This window comes from Mobula birostris, chromosome 8, assembly GCF_030028105.1.
Source record: "Mobula birostris isolate sMobBir1 chromosome 8, sMobBir1.hap1, whole genome shotgun sequence".
NCBI classification, from domain to species: Eukaryota; Metazoa; Chordata; class Chondrichthyes; order Myliobatiformes; family Myliobatidae; genus Mobula; species Mobula birostris.
Window position 1 is genome coordinate 38,538,538 of NC_092377.1, and position 22,272 is coordinate 38,560,809.

The 22,272-nt window shown below is 41.4% G+C and overlaps 1 long non-coding RNA gene and 1 other non-coding gene across 2 annotated transcripts; one reads left to right on the forward strand and one right to left on the reverse strand.

Moving 5' to 3' along the window:
• Window positions 1-16,215: 16,215 nt before the first annotated feature.
• trnai-uau (transfer RNA isoleucine (anticodon UAU)) lies at window positions 16,216-16,308 on the reverse strand. The gene is given in 2 exon segments: window positions 16,216-16,251; window positions 16,271-16,308. It is a non-coding gene; the product is annotated as a tRNA-Ile (tRNA).
• A 101-nt stretch (window positions 16,309-16,409) lies between these two features.
• LOC140202176 (uncharacterized) lies at window positions 16,410-21,491 on the forward strand. Its single transcript, XR_011887019.1, has 3 exons — window positions 16,410-16,659; window positions 17,633-17,835; window positions 21,221-21,491. It is a non-coding gene; the product is annotated as an uncharacterized lncRNA (long non-coding RNA).
• The last annotated feature ends 781 nt before the right edge of the window (window positions 21,492-22,272 follow it).

Genomic DNA, 22,272 nt, shown 5'->3' on the forward strand with positions numbered 1-22,272 from the left:
CCTTCTTCCTGATTGCAATAATGAGAAGAGAGGATGGACCTGGGTAAAGGGGACTGTGATGACGAATAGTGCTTTCCTGCAACAACACTCTCTGTAGGTGTGTTCAATGTTGGGGAGGGCCTTAGCTATGATGGACTGGACCATATTAAATACTTTTTGTAGATTTTTCTGTTCAAGGGCATTGATGTTTCCATACCAAACTGTGATGCAGCCAGTCAATATAGTCTCCACCACACATCTATTGAAGTTTGACAAAGTTTTAGATGCCTTGCCGAATCTTCACAGAAGTCTAAAGTAGTAGAGGCTTTTTTCATTATCACATCTACATGCTGGGCCCAGGTTGGGTCCTTGGAAATGACAACACAGAGGAATTTAAAGTTGTTGACCCGGAGAGGTTGTTGCTGTGGCACCACTCAGCCAGATTTTCAATCTCCCTCCTATATACTGATTCATCACCACCTTTGATTTGGCCTGCAACAGTGATGTTGTCAGCAAACTTAAATCTGACATTGGATCAGTGCTGAGCAAACAGTCTTAAGTGTAAAGCGAGGAGAGTAAGGGGCCAAGCACACAGCCTGGTCTGCGTCTGTGCAGGAGACGTTGTTGTCAATCCGAACTAACTAGGGTCTACAAGTAACTCTAACCATTCACTTTTGTTAGGTGGGAGGTGTCCCATTCCGACATGCCAGTCCATGGCCTGCTCTACTGTTGTGATGAGGCCACACTCAGGCTGGAGAAGCAACACCTTATATTCTGTCTGGGTAGTCTCCAACCTGATGGCATGAACATCGATTTCTCCACCTTCCAGTCATGCCCCCACCCTTGTCCTTCACCATTCCCATTCTCATTTCCCTCTCTTACCTTATCTCTGTACTCATTCATCACCTCCCTCTGGTGCTCCTCTCCCTTCCCTCACTTTCATGGCCTTCTGACCTCTCCTATCAGATTCCCCCTTCTCCAGAACTTTGTCTCTTTCACCAATCGACCTCCCAGCTTTTTACTTCACCTGTCACTCTCTTCCGGCTTCACCTATCATCTACTAACTATTATTTCCTCACCTCTCCCATCCTCCACATTCTTACTCTGACTTCTCATCTCTTTTTTCCAGTGTTCATGAAGGGTCTTGGCCCGAAACGTTGTCTGTTTACTCTTTTCCATAGATGCTGCCTGGCCTGCTGAATTCCTGCAGCATTTTAGACCATAAGACCGTAAGATATAGGAGCAGAATTAGGCCATTGGCTCATCGAGTCTGCTCCACCATGGCTGATCCAATTTTCCTCTCAGCCCCAATCTCCTGCCTTCAATAACCAATTCCACAGATTCAGAACTCTCTGGCTAAAGAAGTTCCTCTTCATCTCCATTCTAAAAGGATGCCCCTCTATTCTGAGGCTGTGATCCCTGCGTGTATTGCTCTGGTTTCAAGCATCAGCAAGTTTTCCCTTGTTTGACGTACAAACTCCTTACAGGCAGTGGGGTAATTAAAATCCATCAGTAATCACTGGCACTGCAAAGCACTGCACTAACTGCTTCGGTTCTGTGGGTGGTTTGAAAACTTGGGATGAAAATAGGATGCTGGTTGAAAGTTCTGCTTACAGTTATCTTCTGGGAAATGCCTGAGTACAGCTTCCAGCAAAAGATGAGTCAGGCATTCACTGTCTGGGCTTGAAACACTGGCTGGCAGGCCTGCCACAAAAAGACTACCGCTCCTCGAGATGGAAATTATAGATAAGCAGATTCTGATTTTTCCATCTTCAAACGATAACAAACACAGAATATCTTGTTTTCTGGAGCAGCGATTCCATCACACTCCACCTCTGGCTGAGCCTGGCCGTGATATGAGGGAGCCAGAATCCCCAAGGTGGTGGGCTTCGGAGGTGGGGGAGGGGTTGGGGGCATGTTCAGGAAAAGAGGCAAACGGGAGTGAAGCTAACGGCAATAACTTTCCACATGCTGTAATCGTACTGCACAAAGGCCACACTGCTGAAATATGGGAGTGACCTCCAGACTCCTGGGATCACATCTGGAAATGTTCTGGATTTGTAGTTGAGCCTCTGTAATTGATGTAAGTCGCTGGAGTTCTGGGACTGGCTCTCTCCAGGTCTAAACGCCCAGATTCAAGGATCCTGGAAACCTTCCACTGGCTCAAGTGATCACATGCCACAATGAAGCTTGCGATTCCATTTTCCCAGATCCAGCTATTGTGACGAAGGGTCTCGGCCTGAAACGTCGACTGTACCTCTTCCTAGAGATGCTGCCTGGCCTGCTGCCTTCACCAGCAACTTTGATGTGTGTTGCTTGAATTTCCAGCATCTGCAGAATTCCTCGTGCCAGCTATTGTGTGATCGTTTCAGCAAGTAGTAGTAGTGAGCTAAACTGAGTGGATGTATGAAGTAACAGCACCCCCTGCTGCCCACCCTCTGCCTTTCAATTTAAATAATATACATATATCTACACTTGGAGTTAGTTAGAGAGAGTACAACATAAGAACAGGCCCTTCACAATGTTTGCCCCAACTATGATGACAAGATGAGCTCCCTCTACTCTCATGGCACGTAGATGGCTGCAGAGGTGACCTTAGTGAATGAGGAACTGTCATGGTTGAGAAAAGTTCTCAGCCTGTTTCATATTGCTGCTGGTCTCATTCAACATAAGACCCTGCTTTAAGTGTATCTTGTTCCTTGAGATTGGGTATTGTGCACAAAATGACGGATCTGGATAATCAGGGAAGCAAGTGGGCTTCTGGACTAAGTTACCAGGGTGTACAGCAAACGAGGTACACAGCTAGTAGTTTCAAAGGACAGCTAATAGTTCCCATTGTGTCATTGGAAGGTAGCGAATCACTGGGATCTCTCACTCAGATCTCTGGAAACTTGTTTGATCTTCTTAACTGGCTTGGAGGTGAATTTCTCACAAGTTCTTATCTTAATTGCCCGGAGGTATTTTTCCAAGGGTATTCTTCCAGGAGATTGACTGTTCAGAGTCTACAGACCAGCTGCCCTTCTCCTGCCATTTCTCTTTAATTTAGATGCTTGCTTTCCAAGGAGTGTAGTGAACATGAGAATTCACAGAGGGTGGGGCTGCAAGGCAGTGGAGTAAGGACACATCTGACAAGTATTGAAAAGATTGCTCAATTTAAAGCAATTAAGGTATTTGCATCTCTTGGTGAGCTCATTCTCATTTCCCATTTCACAGTATTTTTCCTTCACTGCCTGGAATAATTTACATATTATTTATGTTCTGTGCATTGTCTAAACCTAAGTGCCTGTGATATTGCCGCAAGCAAGTTTTTCATTGTACCTGTACGTGACAATAAACTCGATTCGACAAATGGAATTGTTCGTCTTTGATCACCTCTATCAATCTCCTACCCAGGTACCAGCCACGTTGTGTTCTCACTTCTTACAGCCAAATGGGCACGAGACGAAGGTGACCAGCTTGTGATACTCGTGCACAAATATATTGCCAACAACCAATGAAAAATTGTTTCCTTAATATCTCCCAATGCAAAAGGGGAAAAGAAATCAACAACCACAGTTCACAAACCAATCTTAGGTTGCCAGTGAAAAAGACAATTTCTGCCTAACAAATCTTCGTCTTGCTTGTATAGATATTCAGTAATGAGTATAGAGAATATTTAGGTAGAACTCAAAGAAGTTTCAACTAAGATTATATCACTTGCATTCTTCAGATGAATAACATAACTTTCTAATTGCGCCTACTGCAAAGAGACTTGTGTTTTTATTTTGCCCTTCCTGTTTGTCAGTATCCTCCATTAGTAGAGAGCGCTGATGACAACAGCATTCTTTTGGCAGGCTGAACATTTTGAAATTTTCAATGTGTTGCAAAGAGAGTGAAAATTTCTTAGATTTTGAATAGCATCAACTTAATTTCATGTTGAAACTCAACACGAAGAAACTCAAACTTCAAACAATGGCGACTGAAACTGAAGGAAGGTGAATTTTCTGTGCTTGTCCAGCCACTGAGAGACATGGACAGGAAACGCATTTCAAATATTTTCGGAAGTCAGCAAGTAGACTTGACGATTTGGTTCATCGTCTCCAACCATGTATTTTGCACCAGTGTACGCACAGTATACTCAGAGACTGGCAATCACCATTTGAGTTTTAGCTTCAGGTGGAAGTCAACAGGCTGTAGCAGCTAGCTACAAACTGGCATCAAGCACAGGGTCCTCCATAATTTCGGAGGTTTGTAAAGCTTTATGAAAAGTATTGCAGCCAGAGTTCCTTCCCTGCCCTTCAGTCGCCCAATGGCAAGCTATTGCAGCGTTGGAGGAAATGTGATGCGACCAAGCGGACCAATTACAGTTGTTGCGGTCTGCGACGCCGCAACATGTAGTTACATTTTGGGAGAGGTGCGCATTAGGCTACGGCATAGGGTTCAGCGTAGATACAGCGTAGGGTTTGCGGCTACGCCGTACCTACAGCGTACATTTGGCGCACAAGTATAAATCAGCCTTAAAGCAGTCAGCAGTGCTGAGTCTGATCATTCACTGCCATCTGCTGGATACCATGACAAGGTGCAGGTCTTTTCAGTGAATGAGGGCCTATCTCAGAAAAAAACAATCAATGCAGACCAATAGGTTAGCGCATCTAAGAACACAGAGCTATGAGTTTGCCTATGGTAAATTCAGGCTTTAAGTGGGATGTGCCAGCTTAGTAGTCTTCATATACAGACCACCTTATTCTGTGTGCTCTGCAAAGGAAATTAGATGAGCTCAGGAATAGACCTAAGGCAGGAGATCTTGGGGAAAAACAGCAAGGGACACCCTGAGCAAAGGATTGAGATGGCTTTGGGTCAAAATGTGGGCATAGAGATTGGTCGCAGCTCAGATGTCAGGGGAAAATAGACTTGTGGGTTGGGATAGTTTGGGGAACACACATAAAATGCTGGAGGAACTCAGCAGGCCAGGCAGCGTCTATGAGTCCTGCAGAAAGATCTCGGCCCGAAATGTCGACTTACTTTTTTTCCATAGCTGCTGCCTGCTGAATTCCTCCAGCATTTTGTGTGTGTTGCTTGGATTTCCGGCATCTACAGATTTTCTCTTGTTTATAGTTTGGGGAGTAGGCTTTATATTCAAGATATTGGGAATGATATGCAGGGTGTATTAACAGTTGTCAGTGGTAGTCAAATGGAAGCTTGACTAATCTGGGTTAATATTGTCACCCAGGATGGGCTTAGTTGTCAGGAGTGGTGTTGACCTTTGGGAGCACCACTGATAATCAAAGTGTCAATCAGTATCCCAGGAGGGAAGAGTAAATGCCAGGCAGGGAAGTTTGATGATTAGGCCTATGATCAATAGTTGTTGTAATGTGGTTAATGGTCAGAGAAGATGCCTACAATTGGTGGTTTGGGGATGGTTGTGGGTGAGCTCAATTTCAACTTTCAACATTGAAGCAAAGTTTGGATCAGTACATGGATGGTAGGGGTATGGAGGTCTATGGTCCTGGTACAGGTCAATTGTAGTAGACAGTTTAAATGGTTTTAGTCTCGACTAGATGGGCTGAAAGGTCTGTTTCTATGCTGTTCCTGGTAGTTTTGAACCTGTGGAGAAGGAGAAGGGTTGGCGTGAGCTATGGGGATACAGAGCCCAATAGAGAGTCCAGTGAACACTTATAGTGTAGCAGACGAATGCATCCAGAGCCAGTTATGTCCTACTTGGGAGGTCCCGTTAAGTCCCACTAAAACAGGATACAGAATCCTACGCATAACAACTTCTGCAGGCATTGTAGGTGATTTAATGTACATTGTGTCTGCAATCTTCTTTCTATGGTGCTTCAGAAGAAACCAGAAGAAAAATTGAAGGCTTTTTGCAACTCCTTGTCAATTCCTGATTTGTCTTTATATTTTACTTCACATTGAGCTTGAAGTATGAGCACTCATCATGGTGATATGTTATGGAAAATCAAAGTGAAGCTTTTTTTTTAAGAGGGAACATGAATTGATGGGAATTTAAAAAGACAGCATCAAAACGATCTCTAGGGATCTGTATGTATTAGAGTGCCTTGAAATTATATGAATGGATTTTTTTTTAAACTTGCATAAAGTCCACTATTTTAATTGTGCTTCACTTTTTGATGAAACTGAATTGTGTAACTTTTAAAAAACATTATCCAATTTAATCTCAAGGCATAGGAATTTATACTTATGTAGTGAGTGCCACTTTCTTCTATGATAAAACAGATTGCATCTGTTGGCCGGTACCATGTTTGGTCTAGTTGGGCTGAAAGGAGCTACAGGTTGTCTCAACATGCTTACAATTGAAACAGAGGACAATCTTACAGCAGTGCTAGCCATGACCACAGCCCAGCAATCCCTGCTGCCAGTGTGTTTGTCACGTAAAGGCAGCACTGAGATAACGTGCTCGAACTCCAAGATCCACAAGTGGTTTTAATAAAGTAATGCTTCTTTCAATTTGTGAAATATGCTCAAGTAAATAAGTGAAATCTCATGGGACTTTCTGTCAATTCATGTTAATTCTCTTCAAGTGCCAATATAAACTTGCAATGGATTTGCTTTTTCCATGAGGACACTATTCTTCTTTTCCCATTTTTAATGCTTGTTTCATTTCATCTTTTGAGATGGGAAAGTAGCCCATAAGAAACGTGTTGGGAGCAAGGTCAAAATTGGGCACTGCAATGTTTCAGTATATGAAGAATATAGAAAGGAAGTTGAACTCCAATGTAAGAAGGGTAGGGATCTAAAACATTGGGCCACAGGAGGTTGTAGAGAGAGAGTAACTCAGAATACTTAACACCTAAACTAAAGGCGTCTCAGGCAGATACATCGAGTGTCCATTTCCCTCAGTTGATGCTGCCTGACCCATGGAGTTCTTCCGGTACCTTCTGTGTAACTCCAGATTCCAACATCTGCACAGTCTCTTCCAAAAAGAACAGCTCATCCCAATTGTCCATTTTACACAACCACCTAAAGTTACATTTGCTGTCAAAAGAATTCTGTTCATGCCATGTTTTAAGCAACTAATTCCCATTCCATAAAGTTTATGAAATAAGAGCAACAACTTTATGTCATGCTTATAAAGTAGTATGCATCTCCTAAGATAATATTTTTGGAAAATGTATTATGAGCTGAAGAACCGGCATTGCATTTTGCGTCAGTGACAGCTTTTGATGTGCAGAACCACTGAAAGGAATGAAAATAATCAGGTCTGATTTCCCTACTGCCACCACTTTAGCAAGCAAGGAGTCTTCATGTAAAATGAGTCTAACTTTCAGATTAAGATCAGACTTCCTGAATGTCTCAGTTGATGCTGGATATCTCTTTTTTGTTAGTCACAGCTGAATGTTTTTACATCCTGGAGCATGCATATTACTGAAAATGTAGTTAACTTTCTTGTCAATCTTGTTAAAAGTTGTTAAAGTTTTTGTTAGTGCAGGTGCTGGTTTGAGAGCAATACCTTCTTTAGAAGCTTTGAAGCATTACCAATGCAGTTGAGTCACGTGGTACTGAATTCACAAAATTCACAATGGACACTGACTGACATAAAAATGCTATTCAGCTCCATATGCTAGAATGTTTTCACTATGAACTGAAGCAACTTCAGAAAACTTGCACAGATGTTTCATTGGGTGAGCTGAATTACTATCTACCCCATTCTACTTCAAGCATTTTAATTTGTTGTTAATTCTTTATAGTTAACAAAAGAATAGGTACTGTCTTGATCATTAACCTTCCTGCAGTCAGACTGAGGCCAGATATGCAAGTCAAGTTTATTCTCCCATTCACAAATTCAGCAAGGTACGAAAGCAATGAAAATCTCGTTTGCAGCAGACAGTGAAAGAAAGAGGCCTATGCGGAACAAAACAATAGCGCAATAACAACACAATCAGAGACAAGTCCATATTAATTTAAGACAAGGACCATGCTGTGCTGTTTCTGAGATAGTATTAAGAAAATAATTGTTCCTGAACCTAATGGTGTGGGTTCTGGGGGTAAATGCCCACGATGGATTGGGCTATGCCCACAACTTTCTGCAGCCTCTTGTATTCCTGTGCGTTGAAATTGCCATACCAAGCCATGATGCAGCCAGGATTAATTAGGAAATGAGTCTACTGAGAGTAGGGAATGAAGAGAACGGCCCAGCACAGTAGAGCAGTCTCACCTTGACCAATAAAGTGTGCTGACTCGTAATTATATTCCAATAACTTCAGTGGAGAACTGTACAATAATTGACAATTCTGAGAATCTCTAATTTTTCTTTGATAATTTACCATTCCATGATTTATATTAATGATGGAAATGAGACTGGCATAATGTTGTTTCATAAAATCTGATTCTTAATATCTGTTAATGTACACAAATGCTTGAATTTAGATTACCCTGTGTATAAGTCATACAATTGGACTCTATAGTGGCAGAGCTGCACAGTTCACCTGGTCAGGCACTTACATTTCTTAGCTTTGGATTCCCAGTAATGACGGTAACAAAGTTTTTTTAAAAAAGTTGTTATTCTTTTACCTGATTCTAGCTCGGAGAACTGTATAATGATTCGATCTGTATAGAGAGGATACAAGAAAAGCTTTTCACTTTACCTTGGTAGAACAGAGACGAGGAGGAATTTCTTTCATCAGAAGATTGTGAATCTGTGGATTTCATTGCTACAGACAGCTGTGGAGACCAAATCATTGGGTATATTTAAAGTGGAGGTTGATAGCTTCTTGTTTAGTAAGGAAGTAAAAGATTATGGGGAGAAGGCAGGAGAATGGCATTGAGAGGGTTAATAAATCAGCCATGATGGAATGATGGAAAAGACTTGATGGGCCAAATGGCCTAATTCTGCTCCCATGTCTTATGGTCTTACATGTGACAATAATAAATCAAACCAAACAACAAAAAAAACGGGATGCAGACTTGAATCCAGTGGACTTTCCCAAATGGTTATGAAGATAAACTTTAAAGTGGAAAAAGTTTATTGTTGGGTCAGATGAAGTTTGAGAGTATCATTAATCCTGATTTTTATAGCAGAAGACCAAGCCATTTAGCCAAAGAGAACCACACCATTAATTATGCTCTGCACATTAATTCTTCTACTTTAATTTCATTCAGGATATCCTGTATTCCTTTTTCTTTCATGTGCCATCAGTTTCCTCTTAAATATAATCAGGCTACTTCCTTCAACCGCTCCATGATTCTCATCATTTCCTGTACAAAGTCGAGCTTTTTTCATTGTCCATTTTAGTTAATGAAGAAATTTACATTGTTTAACAGGGCAATTGAATATGTGATTAGTCATGATCAATACCTTTAATTGTGCTAATAATTATGCTTAATGTGTTTTAATTGATTGATAGCTCTGATGATTATCACATTGATCATCATTCCTGAGCAGAACAGACAAAAATGAGTGGGGGAGGGGAGTTACAGAATAGGGAAAGTAGTGTTGGATTTGATAAAGATTGAACGGTGAGAATGCTGCTACACTTAGATAAGAATGGAGAGAACGTTTGTTTTATTTTTAGCTTTAGTATGTATTGGGTGTGAAAGCTGGGTTTATGAAAGCATAATATCTCTTGATCAAAATGAAAGCAAGAGAAAGCCAACAACTAGCAATGAGATGAATAAGTAGTGTGGAAGTTTGTAATCAGAGTTTATTTTTCTAAAGTGAGGCCATCTTAATAAATAAAAGCATGGCTAAACAGAAGTGCAAATGGTAGCAGCAACTCAAACAAGCCAGTGCTGCTGCTGGCCACCACATAGGTGTCTATCTTGTATGACACGCCCTCAGATCAATCCAATAATCATGTTCCAAAAAGTCGAAAACATGTATTCAATCCTTTACTAGCAACAAGCAGAACATACAATCTTGAAGCGAAGGGACTAAAACTAGTGATATTAAACATACTTAGGTGGACTTTAGCAAAGTTAAGTGATTTCAAAAGTAATTAAGTGAATTTAAGGGGTCAACTAAAGATATGAAACCCAACAGTCCCCAGTACTAAAAGCTAACCAGAATAAGCATGAGTATATCACTCATTCTCTTTACTTTTACCATACCCCCACCCATGTGACTACTATAGTAAACATAATAAACACACAACACAGAATACAATGCAAATAGTAAACAGATGCATGGCTCCTACACAAATCATTCAATGCTGAATAAGAAATAATACAAGAAAGCAGGGTTCAAGGCAAGATGGGGGTAATGCTCAGTCAGTAAGACAGAATGCAAAAGGCTTTTTACCAATTATTTTGAAACCAATCACATATTAAAAGTTACAGATGAAAATCTCGAGGAACAAAATGCTATATTCTGTGGGAATAACGAAACTGTACTCATAGAAGAGACATCAGTAACTTACATAACAGCAACTAGTGGACATTATATAGTGTAGCTGGTGCCCTGTTTGACAAAGTGGCCAGAAAGAATAAAGATGTTCTTACAGTTAACACTACCTACATATTTCTAATCTACAACATTGGTACATGTAATCAGATGCCAAAGAAAGAAAATGCCAATTAGATGGTGAATTTCAGAGAACTCGCAATACATTGCAATGATGGAACCATCCTGGGCTGAGTTTTGAGGGACAGTATAGACCTCAGGTTAGCTAATGAGCATCAACAGACTCTAAAACAGTCCAGATGTTTCTTTTGAATAGGTGAGTATGCTTACCATTGCGATGGAAAAAGCACTGAATAAAATGTAAACAACATCAATTCAAGGTGCAAATATGATATGGCAGAGATTTTCGATGTTTCAGGATTAGTAATAATGCCTCATTTTCATTAGGGCACAATCCTATGGTGGTTAAAAAAACACTAGCATATCAGTTGGAGCTGGAAAATGACAAATCCAGGGGTCATGTAATTACAAAAGATGAAGAGTCCTGCCTGAGGAATCACATTGTCTTGGTATGTCCATTCCATACAAACTGTTGCTTTAGTGACAGTAGAATAAAATGATTTTCTCAGATCATTTTATTCATTAATAATTTTTCCAGGATATGGAAGTGGGGTCAGAGGCAAAAACCACTGATAACCCGGTATTTTTTTTACCTGTTCCTAACTGCCTTTGAGAAGTGCCATTATGAATTGCTTCCATTTACCAACATAGCACATAGTAAATGAGAATTAGAGTCAATGCTTGTTTTGCTGACAGGGAAATATATATGCAGTACTAACATTAGGAGACTCTTGAATGCATTAGAAGCATTGAAAGTATTGGGAAAATTAACCTGATGAATGATATTTATGCCACATTTGGTATTGTAGAAGACTATGATGAATTTTAAATTTTCATTAAGATAATTGGTCAGAGTCTTGTGATGAATATTGATACTGCAGCAAATTGCCAGAATCGGATAGCTGGGGGAAGAAGCTATTCCTGAATCGCTGAGTGAGTGCTTTCAGGCTTCTACATCTCCTAGCTGATGGTAACAGTGAGAAAAGTGCCTGCCCTGGGTGCTGGAGGTCTTTAATAATGAACACTGCCTTTCTGAGACAATAAATAGCACTGACCACTGCTTCAGAACCTGAAGAAAAGGTAGCTCAGGCATTGGAAACAGTAGAAGTTAAACAGCCAGATCAATAATGGCATACAGCTCAAAACATTAATTTCCAAAAGGATACACTTTTGCAATACTTGTTGGAAAGCTGGAGAAGGGGAAAAAAATCAAAGCTTTAAAAAGAATCATTGAACCTTCTTCTGCATAAATTGAATCTGACAGAAAGATTGGAGATAAATATATTTTGAATCCTATGATCAATTGCTGACGTCTCTCAGTTTATCAGCAGCAGAAACCCAGGGCATGCAGTCACGATGACTAACATCAAAATGATGTCAATAGATATAAAAGAGAGAGCTTAACTCCTTGCCCGAAAATTCTCCAAAATGACAACTATTAAACAAAGTAATTTTCGTTCAGTAACTTATCAAAGTCTTTACAAAAATAATCAGTTCTTGCAGAAAACCAGATTCAGATCCTTCGAATGAAAATAAATTTGTACATCCAACTATATTAAAGGCATTTGACAAGGTACCCCATGCAAGGCTTATTGAGAAAGTAAGGAAGCATGGGATCCAAGGGGACATAGCTTTGTGGATCCAGAACTGGCTTGCCCACAGAAGGCAAAGAGTGGTTGTAGGCAGGTTATATTCTGCATGGAGGTCGATGACCAGTGGAGTGCCTCAGGGATATGTTCTGCTACTCTTCATGATTTTTATAAATGACCTGGATGAAGAAGTGGAGGGGTGGGTTAGTAAATTTGCTGAATACACAAAGGTTGGGGGTGTTGTGGATAGTATGGAAGGCTGTCAGAGGTTACAGCAGGACATTAATAGGATGCAAAACTGGGCTGGGAAGTGGCAGATAGAGTTCAACCCAGATAAGTATGAGGTGGTTCATTTTGGTAGGTCAAATATGATGACAGAATATAGTATTAATGGTAAGACTCTTGGCAGTGTGGAAGATCAGAGGGACCTTGGGGTGTGAGTCCATAGGACACTCAAAGCTGCTGTGCAGTTTGACTCTGTGGTTAAGAAGGCATGTTGTGCATTGACCTTCATCAATCATAGGATTGAGTTTAAGAGCTGAGAGGTAATGTTGCAGCTATATAGGACCCTGGTCAGAACGCACTTGGAGTACTGTGCTTAGTTCTGGTTACCTCACTATAGGAAGGATGTGAAAATCATAGAAAGGGTGCAGAGGAGATTTACAAGGATGTTGCCTGGATTGGGGAGCATGCCTTATGAGAATAGGTTGAGTGAACTCGGCCTTTTTTCCTTGGAGCGACGGAGGATGAGAGGTGACCTGATAGAGGTGTATAAGATGATGAGAGGCATTGATCATGTAGATAGTCAGAGGCTTTTTCCCAGGACTGAAATGGCTAGCACAAGAAGGCACAGTTTTAAGGTGCTTGGAAGTAGGTACAGAGGAGATGTCAGGGGTAAGTTTTTTTTTTCGCAGAGAGTGGTGAGTGCGGGGAATGGGCTGCTGGCGACGGTGGTGGAGGTGGATATGTCAGTCAGTCAGTCAGTGGGTGTCGTCCCGAACCCAAGGTTGGTAGCTATGCACCTCCATCTTCTTCGATCTTGCGACAGCACCGAGAACAGCCTCTCCTCCAGTTTGTTCTCACTGGCCGCCTTGGCAACGCCCACTGCCACCCCCACCGAACTCGAGCCCAAGGCCATGTCGGCCTCCAGCTGCGGCCGTTTCTTCGAGCTCAGCCCTTCCTTAGGCGGAGGCCTTGGGCAGGTCCAGGCACACGGTGCAGCGCCCAAGTTCATCATGTCTCTTCTAACGAGGTGCATAGCATACGATTCGTTGATACGTGGTGAGGCTTTAGTCTCTTCCACGGAAGATGGCCGTTGGCTCACAAGGAGCTCATCCGCTTTTTGCCAGATCTTTTTTTTTAGTCCTGTTGGGTTCCTCACACCTTCCTCACCAGACTAAGTCCGGTGGGGGAGCCGGCCCAAGCCGCTGACCACGGCCCCCGCCGAATCTCACCGGGCGCCCGGCGCCTGACCGAAAAACCATTGTGGAGCGGTCGGCAACCAAACCGGAACCAAGGTGGATATAATAGTGTCTTTTAAGAGACTCATGGACAGGTTCATGGAGCTCAGAAAAACAGAGGGGTATGGGTAACCCTAGGTAATTTCTCAGGTAAGGATATGTTCAGCACAGCTTTGTGGGCCGAAGGGCCTGTATTGTGCTGTAGGTTTTCTATATTTCTATGTTAAATCCTCTACATCATGAAACATTTCATTCCCACGCTGGTTTTTCGATCTTGGGTGGCTCGCCAACATGTTTCTTGGTTCGTTGGATGAAATAGTTGATCATCCACGGAAAATTGTTTCACAAACGTATACAAAAAAAAACCTGACCAAATCTGTTGGTCAGGGACACTGGATCTTGGTCACTCGTCTCTGCCAATATTATTTTATTATAGCTGCTGCTTGTTATAGCCGTAGATTCAATACATTTTTTATCACTGTCATCTCTCCTCCATGGGTTTCACCCTGAGGTTTTCAAGTAAGTACGGTAGAGATACTCACTAGTAATTCCACTTCTAACAGTTTTATACCTCTAGTTTTTAATAGTTTGCTGCGTGTCTCTTGCTTGTCTGCCACTGCATTAGTCACGCCTCGCCCTTGCAGTCCCCCCCCCTCCGAAGTTCTCACTTTTAAAGAAAATCGGTAAACCTCATCTTCATGCCTCCACAGGTGGAGCTTTCTAACGGTCCATCTTTGGGTTTAATTGACCTGGGTTACATATATATATATATATATATAAAGACTTGGCCTCCACAGCTGCCTGTGGCAAAGAATTCCACAGATTCACCACTCTCTAGCTAAAGAAATTCCTCCTCGTCTGTTCTAAATGGACGCCCCTCTAATCTGAGGTAGTGTCCTCTGGCCTTAGACTCTCCCACCATAGGAAACATCCTCTCCACATCCACTCTATCAAGGCCTTTCACCATTCAATAGGTTTCAATGAGGTCACCCCACATTCTTCTGAATCCTAGTGAATACAGGCCCAGAACCATCAAATGTTCTTCATATGACAAGCCATTTAATCCTGGAATCAGTTTCGTGAACCTCCTTTGAATCCTCTCCAGTTTTGGTACATCCTTTCTAAGATAATGGGGCACAAACCGGCTCACAGTACTCCAAACGAGGCCTCATCAGTGTTTTATACAGTTCCAACACTATGTCCTTCCTTTTATACTCTAGTTCTCTTGAAATGAATGTGAACATTTGATTTGCCTTCCTCACCACAGACTCACCCTGCGTATTAACCTTTAGCAAATTCTGCCCAAGGATTTTTAAGTCCCTTTACACCTCAGTTTTTATATTTTCTCTCCATTTAGAAAATAGTCAACCTTTTCATTTCTTCTACCAAAGTGCATAACCATACACTTCCTGACACTGTATTCCAGCTGTTATTTCTTTGCCCATTCCCCTAATCTATGTCCTCTGTCGTCTACTTGCTCAAAACTACCTGCCCCTCCACCTATCTTCATATCATCTGCACACTCTGCAACAAAGCCATCAATTCCACCATCCAAATCATTAACATATAATGTAAAAGAATCAATCCCAACACAGGCCCCTGTGAAACACCATAAGGCATCGGCAGCCAACCAGAAAAGGTTCCCTTTATTCCTACTCTTTGTCTCCTGCCAAACAGCCACTGCTTTATCCACGATAGAATTTTTCCTTTAATACCATGGGCTCTTAGCTTGTTAAGCAACCTCATGTGTAGAACCTTGTCAAACGTCTTCTGAAAATCCAAGCACACAGCATCAGTCAATTCTCTTTTGTCTATCTTGCTTGTTTGTTTCTTCAAAGAAATCCAATGGATTTGGCAGGCAAGATTTTCCCTTGAGAAACCATGCTGACTCTGGCCTATTTTATCATGGGCCTCCAAGTACACTGAGACCTCATCCTTAATAATTGACTCCAAAATCTTCCCAACCACTGAGATCAGACTAACTGACCTATAGTTTCCTTTCTTCTTCCTGAGGAGTGGAGTGACACTTGCAATTGTCCATTCTTCCGGAACCGTTCCAGAATCTAGTGCTTCTTTAAGGATCATTACTAATGCCTCCATGACCTCTTGAGCTACCTCTTTCAGAATCCTGGGATGTTGTCCATCTGGTGCAGGTGACTTATCTACCCAGAGATCTTTCAGTTTCCCTAAAGCCTTCTCTCTAATTATGGTAAATTCACACATTTCATGCCCCTCGACACCTGGAACTTCCACCATACTGTTTGTGTCTTCCACAGAGAAGACCGATGCAAAATACTTATTCAGTTCATCTGCTAATTCGATATCCCCCATTACCACCTCTCCAGCATCGTTGTCCAGTGGCCTCTCTTTTACACTTGTGTACAAAAAATAATAACACTTAAACATATATCTATTTTAAAGTGATTTAGGAATAATATTTTTGTAAAGGGCTTCTGAGAGTTTACTTTTCAACAGATCTTAGAGTTTAACATGCAATGGGATTTTATAAATAAACAATGCTATAATAGTTTAGCAACTATCAAATTGGTAAAGAGAAGTGACAATAAAATAATGTGTTTTTTTAAAATGGGAACAGGGTAAAATTGCTTCTTTATCAAATGTTGCTTATAAAATGATTTCTCCCTAAAAGTGGCGAAAGACAACGTGTATTTACAATTACTGTCCACAGGATTTGTAAGTGACCCCCTCTGTGTAAAACATGTGCTCCAGGTGAGGCTCGAACTCACAACCTCGGCATTGCTCACTTTGTACTGCTATATAAGTACCGCGCGCTAACCGATTGCGCCACTGGAGCTCTGACATCAACGCCTGACAAATCTCTCATATCCCGGCAGCCCGTCGACCTCTTTTTCCGCTTCTTGTTTTTATTTTACTGTTCAGTGTAGTACGGCGTTCGGTTCCAGCGACAGTAATACTGGGCGTCAACCACGTCCGTGCACTGGCCTGGCAACACAGTTCCGCTCCGGCCCGCTCGGCAGCTTCAGGCCTCCGTTTGTATCAGCGGAAGCAGGCCCTCCAGACCGGTTCAGCGATAACGAGAGGGAAGCGGGGATCAAGGGGGCGAGAGAGAGTTAATAATGGAGTCACAGAGCGGTAATCTGTACTACAGGCATAAAGTGTCAGTGTGCTGTGCGGGAATTTAAAAGTAAGTGATAGTCTGCACTGGAGACATACAGAAAGTGACAGTCTTTAATGGATAACTAGAGAGAGCAACAGACTGTAATGGAGAAAGCTGTCCCAGAAAGGACAGTGTAGTGGCGAAATATAACTGTGATACCGTAGAAATGAGTGCTGTGACACAAGCCCCTGGTATATCACCTGCTCTTCTCATACATATATCATAGAGTTAAGGAGCATAGAAATGGGTTCTTCACCTAGCCTGTCCGTACCAAAACAAAAGTTCAAAGTAAACTTATTATCAAAGTGCATATACGTTACTACATACCATCTTGAGGTTCATTTCTTGGTGCCATCGACAAGAAAAAATATTATTGAATTTATGAAAAATGAGACAGACTGATAAACAATGTGCAAAAGAAGACAAACTATGTTAATAAAAAAAAGTACGAGATATAAAGAATCTTTGAAAGTGAGTCTGTACGTTGTAGAATCAGTTCAGAGTAGTGGTTTTTAAGGTTATCCATTCTGTTTCAGCATACCGATAGTTGTAAAGTAATAACTGTTCCTGAATCTGGTCGCGTGGAGCCTAAGGCTTCTGTACCTCCTATGGTGGGGGTCTTTGATGATGGATGTCACTTTCTTGTGGCAGTGATTCATGGAAATGTACATTGTAGTGGTGAGGGCTTTGCCTGTGATAGACTCTGCTGTATTCACCACTTTCTGCAGCCTTTTCCTTTCCTGGGTATTGGTGTTTCCATAACAGGCCATAATGCAACCAGTTCAGATACTCTCCACTGTGCATCTATAGAAGTTTTAGATGATATATTGAATCTACGCAAACTTCTAAGAAAATGTCGGCACTGTCATTCCTGTTTTGTAATGGTTACATGCTGGTTTCAGGACAGATCTTCTGATGTGTTAAAGCTAAGAAATTTAAAGCTTCATTCCTTTAATGAGGACTGGCTGACTCATGGACCTCCAATTTCTTCCTTCTGTAGTCGACATTCAGCTCTTTGGTTTTGCTGACATTGAATGAGAGATTGTTGTTGTGGCACAACTCAACCAGATTTTCATTCTCTCTGCCAAATGCCAATTTGTCACCATTTGACGTGGCCAACAACTGTGGTTTCATCAGCACGCTTAAAATCAGCATCGGAACTGCGAGCTAAGGAGACGGTCCTGTGGTACATGTGTGCTAATGGTGAGTATGGGAGAGTAGCTATCCGTGCTAATCACATTTGTCCACTTTTGGCCCAAAACCTTTTCTATCCAAGTACCCTGTCTAAATGTCATTTAAATGTAGTTGTGCCTGCCTCTACTAGTTTCTCTGGCAGCTTGATCTATAATCCACTACTCGTGTGTGGAAAAACTAGCCCCAACATCCTCTTGAAATCTTTTCCCTCTGCCCAGGATTTTGCACTGCGCTGCACCTCCAATGAGTTTGCCATTTGAAAAGAACCTGACCGCAGGACAACTGGAAAAATATTCTTTTTACACCACTTCCACTTCAGATTGTAGGTTAACCTGATTTCAATCATTGAACAGTAGTACCAAGCCCTTGTATATGTGCATGTCCGGAAGCTAAGCTCCCAGTATGTGCAAGGTCCTACGCCACCTTCCAACAATTCTCTCTTCTCCTCCATCCATCAGACAGAAGGTACAAAGGCCTGAAAGCAAGCTCCAAGACAGCTTTAATCTTGCTGTTATTCCACTATACAATTGATGCCTTGTACAATAAGGTGGACAAGACCTTTCAATCTACCTCATTATGATCATGCACTTTATTGATTACGACTCTCTAGCTTTTACATTTTATTTTGCATCAATATTGTTTTACCTTGTTCTACCTCAATACACTGCCTGGCAATATCTCTGAGAACCTAAACAACAGGAATTCTGCAGATGCTGGAAATTCAAGCAACACACATAAAAGTTGCTGGTGAACGCAGCAGGCCAGGCAGCATCTCTAGGAAGCGGTGCAGTCGACATTTCAGGCCAAGACCCTTCGTCAGGACTAACTGAAGGAAGAGAGAGTAAAGGATTTGAGAGGGGGAGGGGGAGATTCAAAATGATAGGAGAAGACGGGAGGGGGAGGGATGGAGCCAAGAGCTGGACAGGTGATAGGCAAAAGGGGATACGAGAGGATCATGGGACAGGAGGTCCGGGAAGAAAGACAAGGGGGAGGGGGGACCCAGAGGATGGGCAAGGGGTATATTCAGAGGGACAGAGGGGAAAAAAAGGAGAGTGAGAGAAAGAATGTGTGTATAAAAATAAGTAACAGATGGGGTACGAGGGGGAGGTGGGGCCTTAGCGGAAGTTAGAGAAGTCAATGTTCATGCCATCAGGTTGGAGGCTACCCAGACGGAATATAAGGTGTTGTTCCTCCAACCTGAGTGTGGCTTCATCTTTACAGTAGAGGAAGCTGTGGATAGACATGTCAGAATGGGAATGGGATGTGGAATTAAAATATGTGGCCACTGGGAGATCCTGCTTTCTCTGGTTTTCTCTGCTTTTGCTGAACATCTACGCTCTGTCCGCCAGAGAAAGCAGGATCTCCCAGTGGCCACACATTTTAATTCCACATCCCATTCCCATTCTGACATGTCTATCCACAGCTTCCTCTACTGTAAAGATGAAGCCACACTCAGGTTGGAGGAACAACACCTTATATTCCGTCTGGGTAGCCTCCAACCTGATGGCACAAACATTGACTTCTCTAACTTCTGCTAATGCCCCACCTCCCCCTCGTACCCCATCTGTTACTTATTTTTATACACACATTCTTTCTCTCACTCTCCTTTTTCTCCCTCTGTCCCTCTGAATATACCTCTTGCCCATCCTCTGGGTCCCCCCCCCCCCCCCCCGTCTTTCTTCCCGGACCTCCTGTCCCGTGATCCTCTCGTATCCCTTTTGCCTATCACCTGTCCAGCTCTTGGCTCCATCCCTCCCCCTCCTGTCTTCTCCTATCATTTTGGATCTCCCCCTCCCCCTCCAACTTTCAAATCCCTTACTCACTCTTCCTTCAGTTAGTCCTGACGAAGGGTCTTGGCCTGAAACGTCGACTGCACCTCTTCCTAGAGATGCTGCCTGGCCTGCTGCGTTCACCAGCAACTTTTATGTGTGTTCTCTGAGAACCTAACCTGGTTGCAACATATTGATGCAGCTATATAGAAGGCAAGACAGTGGCTATATTTCATTAGGAGTTTGGGGAGATTTGGTTTGTCACCTAAGACACTCAAAAACTTCTGCAGATGTACTGTGGAGAGCATTCTGACTGGCTGCATCACCATCTGGCAATAGGGGGCTACTGCACAGGATCAAAGTAAGCTGCATAAAGTTGTAAAATTACTTGGAAAACCAAAGGTATAATATCTTTTTGCGATTTATTTTTGGATAATTGTTTTATGTCTTTTGATCAACTCTCTAATAAATATAACTTACCCAGATCTCACTTTTTTAGATATCTACAGATTAGAAACTTTTTAATTACTGTCTCCCTTAATTTTCCACACCCATATCCAATGGACACTTTGGAAAAAATCTTAGATTTAAATCTCTCTCAGAAAAGTGTAGTAGCAATTATATATAATATAATTATGAATTTATGTCCTGATGCTTCTAATAAAATTAAAGCTGACTGGGAAAGAGAACTTGAGATTAATATACCGACTGAAAAATGGGAAAAAATTCTTCAGTTGGTGAATTCATCCTCTGTATGTGCTAAGCATGGGTTGGTACAGTTTAAAGTAGTGCACAGGGCTCATATGTCCAAAGATAAACTATCTCGTTATTACTCTTATATTAATCCAATATGTGACAGATGTCATTCCGAGATAGCTTCTTTAACCCACATGTTTTGGTCATGTCCCTTGTTGGAGAAATATTGGAAAGATATTTTTGATATTATTTCAACGGTCCTAAATATAGACTTACAACCTCATCCAATTACTGCTATCTTAGGACTACCAATGATAGATTTAAATAATTTAACCTCTTCATCACGAAGGATGATTGCATTTCTTACTTTAATGGCTAGAAGGTACATTTTGTTGAACTGGAAAGAGATTAACCCTCCTAATATATTTCATTGGTTTTCACAAACTATGGTGTGTTTGAATTTGGAGAAAATTAGAAGTGCAGTTTATGACCTTTCCATTAAGTTTGAAAAAACTTGGAGGCCATTCATTCAGCATTTTCATTTGATGTAATTTGATCATTTCCAAACTTGTTTTATCTCTCTGTACTGTTGTTGGAGAGGAATGGAGTCGTCGACACTAAAGTTTTCTTCTTTTCCATTTTTAAGTTGTTAGTTTTGCCCAAGTCTTTTAGTTTAGTTGATTAATTCTGTTTTTCTTTGGAGATGGGGTTTGCTTTTTTTTGTTTTGTTTTGTTTTTTTCTCTTTTTCATGATTTTTTTTTCCAGTTTTTTTTTGCTTTGTATTATCCGTTGTTAGTTCTACATCATTGGGAGCTTTGTTAATTTACACTATTTGGTTTTGCAATTACTTTTTTAAGTGTAACAATATATCTCCTACTATTTGTATTATTGCTATGTTTTGTTTCTATATTTTGAAATTAATAAAAAGATTGGAAAAACAAAAGAAATTAGTCAGCTCCATCATGGGTACTGGGCTCTGTAGTATCCAAGACATCTTCAACAACCGGTGCCTCTGGAAGGCTGCTTTCATCATTAAGCCCCCACCACCCAGAACATGCTTCTTCTCATTGTCACCGTCAGGAAGGAGGTCCAGAAGCCTGAAGGCACACACTCAGTGATTCAGGAATGGCTTCTTCCCCTCTGCATCTGATTTTTCAATGGACACTGAACCCATGAACACTACGTCACTAATTTTTTAATATACGTGTATATAATTACTGTAATTCAGTTTTTTTTCAAAATTTATCATGTATTACATTGTACTGCTGCCACAAAGTTAACAAATTTTACAACACATACCAGTGATATTAAACGTGATTCTGATCTGTATGAACAGTATGCAAGACAAGCTTTCACTGTTTTCACTGACAATATAAACTAATACCAATAAAGGTCTACTTTGCAACCATAAAAACTGTGAAGAGGCCTGTGACACAGGAGTAACCTTTCAGTGGTGATGGACATCAATGATAAAGTTTACCATTTTTATCCGTGCTGCAGCTCAGATGTTGGACATCTCAGGAATAAAGATGTGCTTGAAGATCAGGATTTTCGTACAGCACAAAGTTCATGGTCTACCAGACAGCAGTAATCCTTTTCCTCTTGTACATTATGAAGTTGGTGACACATTATGCCCATGTTCTATAGAGATAACACCAATACGGTTTCTGCAAAATGCTCCAAATTTATTGGTAGGATCATCAAACTGACATCAGTGTTGCTTCACAGGTCAACATCTGCTCCAATAAGGCCCTGGTTACTCTTGGTCAGATTTGTTGGGCAGCCCAAGTCATTTGAATGTATGCCACCAGACTCAATGATCTTCGCAAAGGCTTTTTGAATAAGTATAACAGCCCAACTGGTCAGTGACAATTCATCAAAATGAAAAAAGAGCTTTCAAACTGGTAATGAGAACCTTGCAACCCACACAAAATGCTGGAGGAACTCAGCAGGCTAGGCAGCATCTATGGAAAAAAAAGT